Source organism: Gallinula chloropus (genome assembly GCF_964237585.1).
Source record: "Gallinula chloropus genome assembly, chromosome: 12".
In the NCBI taxonomy this organism is placed as follows: Eukaryota; Metazoa; Chordata; class Aves; order Gruiformes; family Rallidae; genus Gallinula; species Gallinula chloropus.
Genome location: NC_140097.1, coordinates 1,169,408 through 1,186,740, shown reverse-complemented (window position 1 = coordinate 1,186,740; position 17,333 = coordinate 1,169,408). Strand labels below are relative to the sequence as shown.

The 17,333-nt window shown below is 50.2% G+C and overlaps 1 protein-coding gene across 2 annotated transcripts in view; it reads left to right on the top strand.

The window, feature by feature from the left end:
* The window catches only part of GRM7 (glutamate metabotropic receptor 7), a gene marked incomplete at both ends in the record, with an annotated part of 258,377 nt that overhangs the window by 129,474 nt on the left and 111,570 nt on the right, over window positions 1–17,333 (top strand). The gene's annotated exons all lie outside the window — the stretch shown is intronic.

The following is a 17,333-nucleotide window of genomic DNA, read 5'->3' as shown; positions in this document are numbered from 1 at the left end:
AGCTTCCCTGAGCTGGTGGCACAACACACAAGCTGTGCAGCCATGGCACTTAAAAGCTGGATGTGCTGAGGAGCTGCCCTGCTCTTCAAACGAGAGCCCTTTACCCAGGGCTACGTGGGGTTATGTGTCCCTGTGTGAGTGACGGGGACGTTGGGCACGGGGCAAGGGGGAGGTTGGGCACAGAGAGATGGGGAGGTTGGGCATGGTTAGCACCCAGCTGTAACAGCTCACCTTGATTTTGATGTACAAAGTTTGAGAAACATCAGTAAATGTTATAGCACGGAGATATGAGCCATGAAATGAGCTGATGTGTGTGTCAGCTTCGAGCAGCAGCGTTTGGAATAGAGAACTCTATGCTCCCTCTTCAAACAGACTTGATAGTAAAGCAGCTTTTCAGTGGCGCTGGCGCGAGCTCCCAGTGAGTAGGTTGGCATGGCACGCCAGGCAGGAAGGCAGTGACATCCCTGAGCTGTCTCTTCAGTCATTGTTGCTGGAATCAATCTAATCGAGTCCTTTCAATATGACAAAATATTGGGAAGAATGATTAATTTAAAACCTTTGCAACCAAGAGGAGTATTTTAAATGGATTTTCAGCGTGTGGCAGTGGTTTGTGCCAGACAAAGGCAGCTTCAGTCATCTTTCTGGTCACACAATGAATTAAAACTAAAGAAAGTGGATGTTTTATGGGAAATAAAATGTAGCATCTGTCTTTCTTGGTAGTTACATTGATTTACTGTTTTTTAACCTCTGTGGTCCTCGGAGCATCATCTCAATTCCATCATACAAGTAGCAGGCCCAGCACTGACAGGAGAAAATATACTGCCCCTTATCTGGATGGAAGGTGATGAAGGCTTTAGCAGGTCCCAGCCTGTCCTCCAGCTCAGGAGACAGCATGGAGCAGCAGAGCTGGTAAGGGTTTGGCTGGGAGAATTCACATCCTGAAGCACAGGGATTTCTAATGTGAACAAAAAATTCCTCCTCATACTAATTAGTTACACACGTACGTTTCCAGCTATCGAGTTGAGCTTTTTATCTCTTAAACTCCCATGAGAGATAATAAATGGCAATTGAAATAATGGGCTTCTCAGCAGCAGAGCTGGGGGTGCATGTCATGAGGTGTAGGTGGAAGAGTGTGAAATTTGATCTGCAACTAATATAAGAAAAGTTAATTAAATTTAGACTAATACTTTGGGTGCCCCAACAGTAAGGGCAAGGGGCACACTCAGCAGAGTAATTTTTTTCTCATCTTTTTTGTGTGTGCAGCTCTTTGGACTTCTGGAATTCCGGAGTTACTGGTGTTTCCTTGCTGTGATGGGTTTCCACAGAAGGGCTAGTGGCAAAGCTTTTCTCATGGCATAAGGACTGTTTAAACAGTTGTTGATGGGGTGATTCGGGGGTCAACACGTTTTGTGCTGCCTCGGGTACCAAAGAGCAGAAGGTGAAGGTATTGTGACTCCCCAGAGTTCTTGCTGTAAATGTCCTTGCTTTGATTCTTTCTCATGGTGAGATGGTAAAATGGTCCCACAGTTCCCACCCTGCACCAGCTCTGGGTGTGCAGCTCGTTGGATCGGGACTGCAGGAGACAGAGCTCAGACAGGATGGATGATCCTCTGCCTGTTTGAGCATCCTCATCCAAGTCTGGAGGTTTGCCTCAGCACAAAGCCCATCTCAGTAGGAGCACACGAGTCCTTTGAGGTGACGTGGTGGTGTTGGACAGAGGGTTGGACATGATGGTCTCAGAGGTCTGGTCCTGATTTGATGATTCTTATGGCTGACAGATGCCTGCAGCGTTGCTCCTGCCCTCCTCCTGCAGGATACTCACCAGAGCAGTGCAAGCTTTATGGGGTCTTTGGGATGTGTTTGATGAGTAAGCTGTGCACGCTGTTGGGGTGGATGTTCTCCCCTGCACATTGCAGTTAGGGTGATACGAGCTTTTTTCCATTGCTTAACACTAGTGCATAAGAAATGTCCTCTGGAAATTAAGTTTTACCCCCAAAACCCCAAAAACTTCAGCACTGGTCTTTGCTGCTGGTTTGTGTCTGTTTTCACTTGGCTTCACTCATTTTAGTGTCACATTTTTGAGCCACCACGTAGTGAGGTATAAGAACACACACTGTAAGGTCCTCTCCATCCTTCTCCCTGTGACCCTTTTGGCTGGGCAGCTCCAGCATCTCTCTGGATCCCTCCACTACTGCCTGACAGACTTTGATTTGTGTGTTTGATTCCCCAAAGTCCCAACACTTGGGTTTGGGCTTTTTACTGTAGGCAGCAAAAGGGACAATAAAGTAATTTTTCCTTTGTTCTTCCGTGAAGGGAAAGGAGATGGCCTTTCAAAAACTGCCCTGCCAAAGGTGCAGGCCTGCCTGCCCCTTGTTGAAGGGAAAACAAAGGCTTGCAAGATTCGTTCTGGGTTTGGGTGATCTGCAGGGCGGTGTGGGGAACGATTCCTGCAGCAATCACCGTTCTTTCAGGGAAGCACGTTTGGTAGTCCAAATATTGACAAATATTTCATACACCTCTTGAATTGAGCAGCCAATTAAGAGAATAATCGCATTGTCTCTAACGAGCTGTTCACTGCAGAGCGCCTTTGGGAGAGCGTCAGGGAGGGCTCTGTGCTGAAGTAGCTCAGGTGTCGCCTCGTTCAGTCCCTCTTCAAGGCTCCTGGGTGATGTGAATGTGAGTGCCTGCAGGGCCAGGGGGTTCCCTGTTGCTGGGTCAAGCCCGATTCTTATGGTTTCCCTGCTCCTAAAGCTGCATGTCTGTGTTTGTGGCTGCCCCGAGGGGAGCTCAGGGGAGCTCAGGAGATTCGCAGGCGTGAAATGCACTTGCTGTGCAGAGCTGGGTCCGCTGTGAGCTGTGTGAAGGTCCCTCCTTGTGCTGCAGCAAACGTGCAACTGGGAGTGACCACGTTCAGCCATCTCAGGAACTAGACCATGACTGGGAGGAGACACCTGTGCAGCATCCCAGCCCCTACCCCATGGTACTCGCTCTCGGAGTCGCCATAACTTACTGAATTTTGTGGTTTAGAAAGCCAGTGAGGAAGCATTTCCCCTTGGAGCTGCGGATGGCAGCCAGGACTCAACACCTCCTCAGCCCTCCAGGGGACGGGACCACCCCTCCGCCAGCAGCCCCTTCCCGGTAGGCGTTGTACCTGCGACCCGGCGCTGCTGGGCTGAAACCCACGCTGCCTCCAGGCCTCAGTCCTCGCTCCTGCGCCACGTTTTGTTGCAGAACTCCATGAAGTTGAGCTGATTCTCCACAGGCAGTGCAGGGGGGGCAGGGGGTGGCTTTGCACTGCTGCGATAGTGATTTTATTGAACTATATTGCATTTTTAGTACTCATTTGAGAGAGGGTTATTAAAGCACAGCACTGTACATTAAGCACATTACTCCAGTGTGAAGGAGATGAGGTTATGAGAAAGACAAGAAAAGACCAAGGAATTTAAGAGGTTTGTTTCTATTTTTTATTTCCCCTGTCCAAGGCCTGAAAGCATGTTCTATTTAAACAGTTCTGAGCTTTGCTGAATCCCAGGGTTAGTCCCAGCAGGCAGGGGCCAGCCTACACAGCACAGTAGTGACTTTGTCTGTGACCCTCTAGACAGAAGATGTGCTGCAGCCCAACCAGGGACTGACCAGAAGCCCAGGTAGGACCTAAGAGAACTTACCTCTTGGTGTTTCTGTCATCCCAGCTGTTACCTGCGGGGGGACCTCATTGCAGCCTTCCCATCCCTGAAGGGAGCAGAGAAACATGAGGGGAATCAGCTTGTTCAAAGGGTAGATAATGACAGGACAAGGGGGATGGAGTGAAGCTAAAGGAAGGGTTAGATTAGATATTAGGGGGAAGTTCTTTCCAGAGAGAGTGGTGAGGGGCTGGAGCAGGCTGCCCAGAGAGGGGGTGGGTGCCCCATCCCTGGGGGTGTTCAAGGCCAGGTTGGCTGGGGCCCTGGGCAACCTTGTGTAGCTCCAGGTCTGGAGGTTGGTGTCCCTGCCTGTGGCAGGGGGTTGGAGCTCTGTGACCCTTGGGGTCCCTCCCAACCCAGACCAGTCTGGGATTCTATGATTCTATCCCACCGCTGGAGGTGACTTGCTTTTGAGGCTTAGCAGGACACTATGCTTACATACACTTTTAGCAGCACACCCAGGAATCGGAGCTTTATTCAGCTTTTTACCAAAACTCTGTGAAATATGAACACCTGTGGTGTAACACCCGTTCATTAGTGATGCTTAATGGAAAAATTCTTGGGGAAAATCAGAGCACGTGCACTTGATCACCCTTGTCTGGAAGGGACCTGTGGTTCTGCAGAGCTGAGGGTCAGCGCTGCCTGTGAGCATCACCCAGCGCTTCAGTTCCACTTGGGAAGGGGAGTAGATTGTGCTAATTAGAGAGCAGGGCCCCAGAAGAGGGTCAGGGACAGTTGCTGGAGCATGCAGAGGGGACATCAGCACCCCACTAGAAGAGCGTGGGGTAACAAGTGCATCTCTCTCCTTCCTTTGGATTAAACACAAGAAACTGGAGGCAAAACTCAATGTCCCAGAGCCGCCTTCTTTTCCTCTGACCCTCCATCTTCTCTAGCCAGGGGTTTTCTTTCCCTTTTCCTTTTCTGTGTTTTCCTCCTGAGCCATGAGCTGGCCTTTCTAGCAAAGATAAGCGGATGCCAAACCCTGGCTGGGTCTGGGCGTTTGCCTCCACGGTCCTGTGCTGTGTCTCCACCTCTCGCTTTCAGTCCTCACCAGCTCAAAGCCCAGGAGGTCCCATCAGTCTCCTTATCTGCTGTGGGCCTGGCACTGGGATCATGCAAGGACTTTTTCATGTTGTAAATGCTGGTCTCTTCTTGCATGGAAAAATTAGAAAGCAGGTTTCTTTCCAAAAGTACACTCAGCAGCTTCCTGATGGTCCCTCCCTTCCCAGCCAGACCCGTCATTGTGTCATTGCTGTTTCCTGGATTTCTCATTCTTTGAAGAACTGACAAGTCTCTACTTGCCCTAACAGATATATAACAACCAAGAAAATGCCATTAACTGAGAGAAGGCTAAAATGCTATGTTACCTCTCCAAGAAAAAATGAATTAGGAACATGGGAACACTCCAAATTGTAGTTAGAAAAACTTCATCATTAGAGATCATTTTGTGCTCACAGTTTATAATGATTCACTACCCAGAGGTGGCATCATTATTACTAGGGGGGAAATATCCCTGCAAGAACAGCACAGTGCTAAGCAGCCTCCTAAATTACAGTGTGGAGCTCCAAGAGGCAGTTCAGACAAATAAACCCATGTCACAGAGCACAGGATTCTTTAGTGCATGCGAAGGTTGCAGGAAATTGCTTTCTGTGAGGGAGCCAGGGCAGGCTGGGGAGGGATTGTTTGTGAGCAGCCTTGTGTTCAGGCCTTTTGGGAAGCAAACAAAGAGCTGGCGATGGGGAGGGGGTGAGCCTGGCTGCCCACGGTCGCCCTGTGCTGGGAGGTGAGCCACAGCCAGCTGGGAAGTGTCCGGGGCAGGTAACTGCTCTGGTTCTCAGCTGTCCTAATGGCTCAGAGTCAAACTTGGGTTTGACCATGTGTGTCTTCATCGTAGTGCTTCCTGATGGGAAGCATGGGGTGTCAATCAGCCTATTCCTTACTTGATTCCCTGGAACCTCCTTCCCCCTCTGCTCTGCCCTGGTGAGATGCACCTGGAATACTGGGTGTAGTTCTGAGCCCCTCAGTTCAACAAGGACATACAACTCCTTGAAAGAGCCCAGTGCAGGGCCACCAAGGTGATGGAATGGAACACCTTCCACATGAGGAGAGGCTGGGGGAGCTGGGGCTCTTTAGCCTGGAGGAGACTGAGGGGTGACCTCATTAATGTCTATCAATATGTAAAGGGTGAAAGTCATGAGGCTGGAGCCAGGCTCTGCTCAGGGATGGCAGCGACAGGACAAGGGGCAGCGGGTGCAGCTGGAGCAGAGGATGTTCCATGGGAATGTCAGGAGGAACTTTTTCCCTGTGAGGGTGACGGAGCCCTGGGACAGGCTGCCCAGAGAGGTTGGGGGCCTCCTGCTCTGGAGACATCCAAACCCACCTGAACATGTTCCTGTGGGACCTACTTGAGGTGATCCTGCTCTGGCAGGGGCTGGGACTAGATGAGCTTTCAAGGTCCCTTCCAACCCTGACCGTTCTGTGAGTCTGTGATTCCTTTCAGATGGGTCGTGGTGGGAGTCCTGCCGCCTGAGCCTCCCTCCAGGCCCCGGCATCACATGCCATGGGCTGCCTTCACCAATACTTTGGACAGCCCTGGTGCTCGGTGGGGCCAGGCTGTGGCTGTGCCAGGGGCTGCTTCACCTGCCTCTCCCTCACCATTCCAGCTTTGCGCTTCCAGTTCCCCAGTTCTGAGCACTTCTGGGCCAGCTGCAGGGCTAGGACGGTACGTAGCTGGTGCTTTGTGCTGAGCACGGCTCTGGTTTGTCTGGTTGCTTGGCTGTACATTATGCTTTTAAACGTGGTATTTTTGGTGCTTTGTTGCTGTCTCTACCCTCAGCCAGAGATTTTACCGCCTACAGTTGTTCCTGAAGAACCGGTGGTTTATAAAGTGTTCTGACATTATTCCTGAGAACTTTGCCTTTGCTATTTTTATGCACAAAGCAGCAGAGCCAGTCTTAGTCTAAGTCAGGCTCTTAAAAGCCAGGCGCAGGGCTGTGTTATTTCTGGATGTGCACCGCTCAAGGCCACGCAAAGCAGTTTGCACCCTGTGGCTGTTCATCCTGCACACCCACAGGTGTGCCCAGGACCTGCTGGCAGAGTTATATCCCTTAATTCTGGTGGCTGACTTAGGAGTCCCCCTCCTCTAGGAGTCCCTCTCCTCTAGCAGCCCTTCTGGTTAGGGATGGGAACATAGAATCATAGAATTGTAGGGGTTGGAAAGGACCTCAAGAGATCATCGGGTCCAACATGGCAAGGTTCAGAACACCAGTAGTGTTATTTATCTGGGAATCTGCTCAGACTCCAGCCCTGGGTGTTCAGGTTGTTGTTGTTGTGTGGAGGCTGAACCGGGCAGTCCTGGCACCGGCCAGGCTCTGTGAGCATCGCTGCTGTAAGGTCCTGACAGCAGCTGTGGGTTTAAGGTTTGAAGCAGGAGCAGAATTCTGTTTATATTTGTATTGCTCTGGTTTTTGTACGGTTTGAAGTTGCTGGTGTGTGGCATGGAGCTTTAGGAAGCCAATAAATAAAGTCCCTTCTCTTGAAAATCACAGCATCGTAGGGGTTGGAAGGGACCCCCAGAGCCCATGGGGTCCAACCCCCTGCCCAAGCAGGGTCCCTAGGACAGGTCACACAGGTTGGCATCCAGACGGGGCTGGAATCTCTCCAGAGAAGGAGACTCCACACCCCCTGGGCAGCCTGTTCCAGGGCTCTCTCACCCTCACCGGGAAGAAGTTCTTCCCCAGATTGGGGGGGAACTCCCTGTGCTCCAACTTGAGCCCATTGTCCCTTGTCCTGTCCCCACAGACACTGAGCAGAGGCTGCCCATGGCCCCCTGTGTCCCACACTTGAGATATTGATAAACATTAAGATCCCTTCACAATCTTCTCTTCTCAAGGCTCCGCTGCCCAAGTCTGTTCTGTGTTGCTTCGGAGCTTTGTGGTGGGAGCAGGCGTGAGCCCCTGAGCCTGGGGCTGGTGGCCCGAGGAGATGTCCTCATGTTCCCCCTGCCTGGCAGGCAGAGCTCTTCTCAGTCTTTGAATGTGGGTATCTTACTCCATTCTTACAGTTTAATTTACCGTTCCAGAGAGAGTCTTAATTTTTTTGTATATTGCTGGAGTTTAACTGCCATAATAAAGGACAATTTTTGAGGTGATAAAATGCACCAGGAACGTCATTAGATATGCAGCAAAGCTATGGCACAATAGAATTAAGCATCAATGAATAACATACTTGAGATATTAGTCTTCTCTATCAGTTTAGGTCTTCTGTTCTTCGGGTGTGATGAGGATGAACATGAACAAACGAGACAATAAACAAACTCAGCAGAAACCGGATTTGAAAATGATTCAGTGGAATCTTTCTGGGCAGGAAGTTTGTGAGTTAAAGCTGCTGTGCATCCAGAAGGACACTTTCCCTGGGATGAATTGTTGCAGCTTCATGTTTTAGTGTAATTTTATTATTGGGGCACGTTTTATTGTTACAATTGAATTACGATGCTGTGGAGACGTCATTTAAATTCCTGCCCATCTGCACACCGGTGCCATTGTAAACTTCTTTTACTGGCACACACAGGAACTTCATAACTCTCAGTAAGTAGGTTATTAGCTGGTTCTAGTAAAGAACCAAATCCCTGATCCTGAGCCTCATTAGAACTTTGATTTTGGATGTAAGGACCCAACTGTCACTGCTGCATCTCTCCAGTAGTCAGGGGTTTTGACTTCAAGGTTTGTTGGTTTTTTTCTTGAGGATTCTGCATGCTCTGTGCTGATTTAGCCTCCTCGGGTTTTTTTCTTTTTCTTTTTTATTTTCCCCTTGAAATATGATAACTGCAGGCTCCTGAACTTTCCATTCTGACCTGGGTGGAGCTGTGGCTACGTGACCCCCACCAGTGCAGTGGGAACAAAGTTCACTCATTCTGGGGCTGTTCTACTGAACAGCCTGGGTCTGCTTTAATTTTTGGAGTCAGAATAAATGAGTTTCTCTCCATTTCTGGCTGGCAGGAACTTTTTCTGGCAGAGAGCTAATTTCAGTAGATTAAAGCTGCTCTGTGCCACGTCTGCCAGAGCTGGGGCTGGAGCGGATCACCCCAGGGCACCTCCTTCGGGCTGCACATCTCTGCCTTCGTGAGGGGATGGATCAGTACTGAAGTCAAACCTTCACCATCAGGTGAGTGTTTGAGAGCTGATGTGTGATGTGTACCGATGCCTTGGACCAGTTCCTGGGCCAACCTTCTGGCCTTGATGGGACAGAGGAAGATTCCAGGGTGGGTGGTGTGGTCAGGAGCTGTTTTGCTGGCTGTGAATTTGCAGGTCTGGGAATGGGACTGGTGATGTTCCCACATTGGATTGACTTACTGAGATTCTCACTGCTTCTTGCATGAGGCTGACAGCAAGTCCTGTAACGTGGACACTGGGGGGGGGGGGGGGTTATTCTGGGTTTTATTTAAAACAGTAAATGAGAATTCCCACATTTATCAAAGAATCACTGTAAACCCCCTGCCTGACACACAGCTCTTGCTGCACAGCACTCACCCTCCTCTCAGGCAGAGGTGTGAGTCATGTATTGACTTGCCAGTGACTGTTCTTTGAAGGCTTTGTGGCTTTTTTGTCACTTGTTTGAATAACTCTCTTGCTGGTGAGGAGTTTGATGACAAGCAAGCTGCCAGGCCCGCCTGTATTTCAGGAATGAGAAATAATCTTTCTCGTTCCCGTTCCCTCAGGATGTAATTCTGCTTTATCAGGGAAATGTCCTCAATTGTGGTATCAGAGTTTTCACAGGGGGAGAATACAGACTTCTTTAAACTCAGTCTTCAGTGTTACTGCTACCGGTTTCTCTTGCTGCTAGAGAATAGATGAGGTTTAGAAGTAAAATTCATTGCAGCTAATAAATTGCATATGCAGGGTATATAACTTTATGCCAAAATCCAGCAGTGACATATATAATAAAGTGTACCACAGGAAGAAAAAAATTCTATATGCCTTGCCTTTAATCTTTCTTTTGTTTCTGCCCCAATTAATTCCTCTCCTTTGGGCTGCCCCAAACTTCTGTCAAACTCTGTGATTTATTTCCCCGTGTGAAACGTGGGGTTTCCTGCACGTTGGATTCATTTTGCAGAGCTTTCAGGGAGGGTTTGACTGAGCATCCTGTGTCCCCTGGCACCCTGGGACCGTGGCAGCTCCATGGTGGGTGTCTTCCAGGAGGCATCTGCACTCCCCAGCACTCGAGGAGTTATTTTTGTTGTTTAGGTTAACAAGCCCAGGAATAATCTGTTCAAATCTGGCCCTTTCCTGCCCTTCCCAATTCACCTTCCTTAAAATCCCTATTTTAGAGTGTTTTCTGTTCTGGGGCACAGAGAGGACACGCTTTAAATCCCTGTCAGGAGAAGAGCAGCTGTGCCAAGCTGTGCTGTGCCGTACGGTGCCACGCCAGACCTTGCTGTGCTGAGCCGTGCCGAGCTGAGCCACGTTGTGCTGGGCCATGCCATGCTGAACCACGCTGGGGTGTGCTCAGTTGTGCCAAGCCATTGCCTTGCCATGCTGTACCATGCCATGGTGTGCTGAGCCATGACAAGCTGTGCTGTACCGAGCCATACCTTACCAAGTAGTGCCAAGCTGTGCCAAGCCATGCCTTGCCATGCCATGCTATGGTGTGCTGAGCCATGCTGTACCAAGCTATGCCATGCCAAGCTGTGCCGTGCCAAGCTGTGCTGTACTGAGCCATGCCATGCTATGGTGTGCTGAGCCATGCTATACCAAGCTATGCCATGCCAAGCTGTGCCATGCCAAGCTGTGCTGTACTGAGCCATGCCATGCTGTGGTGTGCTGAGCCATGCTGTACCAAGCTATGCCATGCCAAGCTGTGCAATGCCATGCTGTGTTGTGCCACCTCTCCACAGCAGGGCATAAGGGACAGGCTGTCATCGAGCAGGCAGGAGGAGGAGGAGAGTGAAGGAGGGTCCAGGAGCATCCCCCAGCCGCAGGAGCAAAGGAGGGGTCACAAGAGCAGCAGGCTCAGACCGAACCAGTGTGGGACCTCTTAACTACCCGATAGCACCTCACAGTAAAGCAAGGCAGCACAAAGAGAAGTCTTTAGGAGCAATAAGCTCCTTTCTTTCTGAGGGAACCCACGTGAGCCCCTGGCTTTGTGTGCCGCTCCCCTGATTGTAATAAACATCCAGGAGGCAGCTTTCGACAGCTGCTAATTTCAAAGGAACGTATTAATCAAATTAATTGAGAGTTCCTTTTAATAATTAGCCCAGCAAACATAACTTTGGGAAGTGGTGTTTGCAGTGTTGCTGGAAGTGATTCCCCCAAAAGCATATCTCTGCAGATAAATCATCTGAAAAAGTGTTAAATTGTCTCTTTTGCTACCTGATAATCCAATTAAGTGGTGATAAGAAAAATAGCTCTTGGAGAGTTTCAGGGAAGCAGAATAATGTACTTAGTGTTGTACCAGAATCAAAATACCACATAATCATGGGTATCCATGGATACTGGAGCAACACTTTGATTACTAGATACATCCATTACCCTTAAATACCAGAGTTAGGTGTTTAATGCCCCGAACAATTTAATGCATGACTGCTTGAACTTGCAGGGAGAATTCTCCTGAGGTTTTGCCTCGCAGAGGCTCAGCACAGAACCTGTCTGCAGGCAGGAGGAAGGCAGCTATGATATTCTTCAGACTCCCTGTCTTCTTCCAAGTCCCTGAGCGCTTCACAACTGCTGCCGCCCGGATGGCTCCATTCACCCGCCCGGTGAACGTGATGTGATGTGGTCCGACCTCTGTCCCATGTCTGTGGCACAGGAGTGGGATTCCCAGGAAGAAAAGTCAGACGATGATGATTTTTCACAGTGCTCGTGCTGCTGGGGCTCCTCAGTAGACCGGAGGGGTCGGTGCTGTGTCTCTGCAGCACCAGCCCTTTCATCCCGGCAAGAGGAGCATGTTGGTGATGTCATGGACCCATCCTGAGCTTGGAGGCACAGTTTGTTTTGCAGAGCAGGAATGAGAGCCCTGACCAATGCAGGAGCTCTGTGGGCGCCCAGGGCAGCCCAGGAGAGGACACGTGGGGCTCGGTCCAGTCCCCAAATCGTTCCTTTCAGTGGTAAAAGGGTCCAGTCCTCATTCCCAGCGTGGGTGATGAGGGAATAACGTGCAAGCAGGATGAAGTAAAATGGGAATTTAAGAAGTGCTTTGATAGCGAGCCTTGGAGGTACGACTGTGTAGCCATGGGTGGGTGGTGGTGGTCCCAGCCCCTTCCCTGGATGCCTGGGCCAGCAGCACAGCGTGGGTCTGTGGGTACCCACTCCCACAGCACTGGGTGGGCTTGGTGCCTGTGCTGCACGCCTCACACTGGGGCTTTTCTACTCTGGGAATGCTGTGTGAGGCCAGGGATGAAGATAGGAAACTGTTTGGCTGTCCATCTTTTGTAAAGTTACCATTTTTGTTATTTTACTTATCTTATTTTCTTCTTTTTCTGCTTTTTTATACTCACAAAATGTCTTTTATATTATCAGGAGGTCAAAACCAACCTCTTTGATTGTCTCCATAAAGGTTTTCATAGCACAACGTTTTCTGAGGACAGTTGTAAAGCGGAATCCTGCTTCCATTCTGTTGGGGAGAAGAGGAGAGCTGGCATCCTGTGCAGGCAGGGAGAGAGAATGGGTTCAGTCCCTGAGTCCTGAGAGAACTGAACCAACTGAATCCTGCCTGTGAGCTGTTTTGCTGAAAGCAGAAGCAGGAAACCAAGCAACAGCTGTCACCTCATCCCACGTGTGCCCGAGTCCTGTCTGTCTGCCTCCACTGACCTGCTCTCGTGGTGTTCCTGACCACCCTTTCTGCTCTTCCCTTCTCTGAGCTCCAGCACTGGTTTTTTTTTGTGCCTAATTGAATAGTGATTGTCTGCAAAAAAGGATAAAAACATTCCAGTGAATTCTAATTTGGGGGGGAAATGTGATTTCATGCTTCCTGAGTCTATTTGTGAGCAAAGGCTAAATTCCATCTGCAGCTTGGGCTGGAGACAGTGGGGGAGGAACACGAGGAGCATCTCGTCCCGCTGCTCCGAAGAGCTCAGGGCTGCCATTGGGGGGTCCCTGCCGCACTGGGACTGATCCTGTGAGGGGGTGCTCTGATCTCAGGTTTGATGCTGGCCTTTGGCTGAGAGTCAGGATCATATTCTGTTCCAGGCAAGATGCTGCAGCGCTGGAGCCGGGAGCTGGGGCTGTGCCCTGGGGTATTAGTCAGTGATGGCTGGGCCAGGGCATCCCAAGTTCATCCCCTGTCCTCAGGGGAAGGAGGGGACTTGGTTTGGGTGGCTGGTTTGATCGCTGGGGAGGGGACACAGAGGACTCTCCTGTGCAGCTCCTCACGTTCCCTCCCACGGGTCCCTCATGGCTGTTTCCCATTCAGATCGAGTGGAGTCTCTGGTTTTGGTGATGTTAATTATATGACTCTTTATTTTAATGAGACAAACCGAGGGGCTACCAGCAGCAGCTGCAGCAACAACAAAAGTTTCATCTAGAAATGTTCTTTTTGGGTCTGGCTGCCAACCTGAGTATCAGGGGTTTGTACATCCTCGACTGCCAGCGCCCTGTGCAGTGCCCTGAGATGAATTTCCTCCGTCTCCAACGTGACTTAAAGTTCTGCAGAAGGATGTGAGAAAGCAGGGGCTGTAATAAAGGTCATAGTGAAGGGGGAGAAGGTTCTCTGTGCAGAGATCGGCTAGAAATGACATTTCTTGAGACATAGACTGTTTCAGTGAGTCTGGTCAGTGAGTTCAGAGGGCTCTTATAGAAATAAAATTTGGGGAAAAAATTGGTTTTTTCACCGGTCAGGGAGAAAGGACCCAACTTCACATTTGTTTGTTTGCCACAATAGCCAGGTCTGGAGGGTGCTGTTAATTTTGGTTGAAGCCGTGGGTGGCATCTCTGTTCTCTGCCAGTGGCTCCCAGCATCGGGAACTTTAATGCTGGGAACAATCCCAAGCTATTGTGTCAGTTTGCCAAGGTGGCAATTGCTATTGTTGGAGGAGATGCTCTGCCTTGTTGTCCTGTCCCTTTCATAGGTTACTGTGGGTTTTGCAGTTGCTTGCGGGGCAAAGGCACATCTGGGAAGGCTGAAGCCACCCAGGTCTGTGCCTGGTGCTCCCACCCTGGATTTGATGTTGTTATTACAGAAACATTTGCTGGCAGCAGGGAAGGATGAAGGGATGCTAGTGGTAGGCTTCTACACACAGCCTAGAATGGAATGGCTGGTGTTTCAAGGGTGGGGTGGTATAGACATGACTGTGCCGCCTCCTCGTGACCACCTCTCCCATACCCATCCCAGCCAATTCCTAAATCTCCATCCCTGGAGCAGTTAAACGCTTGCAGAATTGCTTGGATAACGTGACATATGTGTGCCTGCAGGTCACATCTCACTTATTCATGGCCAATATCCGTTCCCTCCGTGACTCGGTGGCAGCACCGCCGTTAATCACCTGCGCTCTTCCCTCCCCAGGCAGAAATATCCGTAGGGAGTGATAGGAACTCTCCGTAGCCCACTGGTTCAAAGCGTGGTGCTGCTGGTGGGACCAGTCCCAGGATGACTGGGGGGGGTCCCGGTGCCACTCTTCCTGCAGCTGTGGGACATGCAGAGCAGCCCAGGCACAGGGTGCGGCGGGGGCTCAGCTCCCAGCCTGGCATTAGTGGCCGTGGCAGTTGGTGGCTCGTTGGAGGCACTGCCCCTTCTGCAGTCCATCAAAGGAGATGTGTCACAGGATCCCAGGACAAAATCCCGAATTCCCAACTTTCACATTTTTACTGCTTAATTCGCTTGGAGGATTTTACCTCGTGAGCACTGTGGGTTAACCTGACAGCTTAACTCTGCACGTGTTTCCTGGTGTAATAGGAGTGCAGGATGAGAATATGCTCGTTAAACTTTCTCTCTGTGTCCCATTTGGACCATACACCCAGTTCCTCTGGTATCCGTCATTGCTGGGGGATGGAGAGTGACACGTGCCTCTGCCTGCCAGGAGGTCCTCTGTGGAGACTGAAACGCTTTACTGGAGCTCCTCAGCTGGGATGTGAGCAGCAGCTAATGTGCTGGGTACAGTCGGGTGGCAGGGATGGATCACCTTCTGCCACAGCAAGAGCTTGTGCTCTGATGTCAGATGTTGCTGGCGTGGACTTGAGCAAGAGGGGGCAAAGAAGGACACAACCCAGGCTGACCCGTTCTGGTGACTGGGAGTGCTGACCATGATCGTGTCACTTCCCTGGAAAGACACCCACAGTTTAAAATGGGAATATCCATCGGTGTGTCTGCACTGTATTTTGGTCTTGGTCCTCGTGCCTCTCACTTCTCTGCCTTTTTTATTTGCCCTTGATCTGGTGTGAGCAGCTTCTGCTCCCGGTGTGGCTTCTGGAGAGCTTTGCAACTGGAGGCACTGCCGCTGCCCTGCTGTTTGGGCTTTAATCAGTGATGTTTACCCTCTCCCCTGAGTTCTTGCTTACCATCTATCCACAGTTCCTCCGTGCCAGAGATGGCACAAAGATTTCCAGGGCATGACATCACCAGCTGTATTACATCACTGTCGTAAGAGCATCTGCAGCCTGCTCGGGCAGGTGGAAGTGGAGCCCAGTTACTTCCCTTCACCGGTGGGAGGAACCAAGAGCTGAGCTTCCAAAGGCCACAGAACACTCTGTGGCACAAACAGGAGCTGCAATCTGCCCTCCCAAATCCCAACCTCTTCCCTTTCTGCACCCTGGCTCCTCCCTGCTTTAAAACACCCATGGAAATTACAGACTGTGGAGCTGTACGTCGCATTAGAGGCTTTTTCCCTGGCTACTGAGAGCCCGGCCGCAGCTGCCTCTCTGTCCAAAGATGCTCAGTTCAGCTGTAATCATTATCTACTATAATAAGATTTTTGGCTTCTCCCTGCAGCAGTAGCAATTGCCTGACCCACTCAGTGGGTGTAATTACTGGCCGGGCGGGTGGCTGAGCTTAGCAGCCTTCCCAACCGGTTCAGCCTCTTTTATTTTCAGGCACTTAAATCATGTAAAGCCACCATTACTTAATATTAAACATTGATATATTGTTTTCTAATAATAGTTTGACCACAGCAGCACCTGCTCTAGGGTGTTTGGTGTTCTTTGTTCCCCTGGGCAGAGGGGTTCTTCGCTCTAGGTGGGCTCTGAACTGCAGATGTGTGAGTGCTGTGGGTGCTGGGTCTGAGCCCCCCTTGCTGGGCTTCTCTCCACATGCTTGGTGGGGTGACCATTCCTCTGGGGTGCCTGGGGATGAGCGTTTTCCTGTCCTGGCTTAAAAGGCTGTTAATGTTACTGGTGTGGCCACTGAAGATGGGGAGGTGCTGGGGGATGGTGCTCTGCGTCCCCGCCTGCCGGCGTCAGTCTCTGGGGCTCTATTTCCCATCCTCTCCTGGCAGAGCCTGCATTTTCTGACTGGAGCAAGGGGGAGTTATGAGGGATTGCAAAGGCTTTTCACAGCCACTTCAGAGGTGTCTAAATAACGCCTCCATCTCTCCTGCAAAAGGCCTTTGGTCTCCACACTGTGAAATATATCCTCTCCGGCTCTGCCGTGTCCAAGCGGGAGCCTCTCAACAGGGCGCCGTGGAGGGAATGCAGAGTTCTTGGAGTGACAAATCTCAGGGCTTTGTACCAGTCTGTGGGTTGGCCTGGGCTGGTTTTTTTCCTTCTGTCTCAATGAATTCTCCAAAGCTGCCATGTCCTTATTTAACAAGTGACATCGGAGTCTCTCGTGGGAGATCTGAAATAGCTTGGCTTGGTGTGATGGAGTGCCTTGGAGAGCTCGGGTACTTTCCAGAAGCAGCTAATAACTTTAAAATCTCCTTAGGCCTGATGCCTGGATGGAGAAATTTTTTCTCAACAGAGACACCCCCATGGTTTCCCCCCTCCCCGGCTGCCTGCAGGTACCCTGTGCCTGGAGATGCTGTGGCCAAGCCTGTGGAGCAGGAGGCTGGGGCTCAAAACCAGACCTGGTGGGCTGAGAAGGTGTCTGTAGGGTAACCAGCGTGTAGTCAGTGCTGGGCGGGGGGTGTGTGTCAGGGCAGTGGGTAACTCTGCTCATGGAGTTGAGTCAATTCTGTCTCATTTTGACTGGTGAAAATAAAAGAAAGAGTGTTTAAGAAATGTAAGAGCCTTTTGAATTGATAGTGATGTGGCTTTCCTTGTTTAAAGATGAAGTTTGTTTTGAAATCAGTGGTTTTTTCCCTCAAAGAAAAGTATCCAGGTTGCAATAATTCCGGGTATAGTAACTGTAAAGCAAAATGAAACGTTCTGAGTGAGTTAGAGTAAAACTTGGGAGTTGTTATTCCCTTTTATTCTTCCTCAGCCTTTCCTTTTCCTTGTTTTATTTCTTCCCTACCACTCCATGTTGAAGCTGGATTTTAAGGCATATCTGTGACTATCTCCTTTGTCCTGCTGAATTTAATTAATTAACTCATCCCCACTGCTGTTTCCTATTATGTATCTCTGATGCTTTATTAATTGCCACACTGTGCAATATGCTGAGGAAGGTGGTATCTAAGATGCCGTGAAAGATCAAAGTGTTTATCACTGGGGAACAAAATAATGAACCAAAAGTGTGTGTTCACCTGCCAGCGACGACAAGCCGAGTGCCACTGGAGAGGAGAGGCTGTGT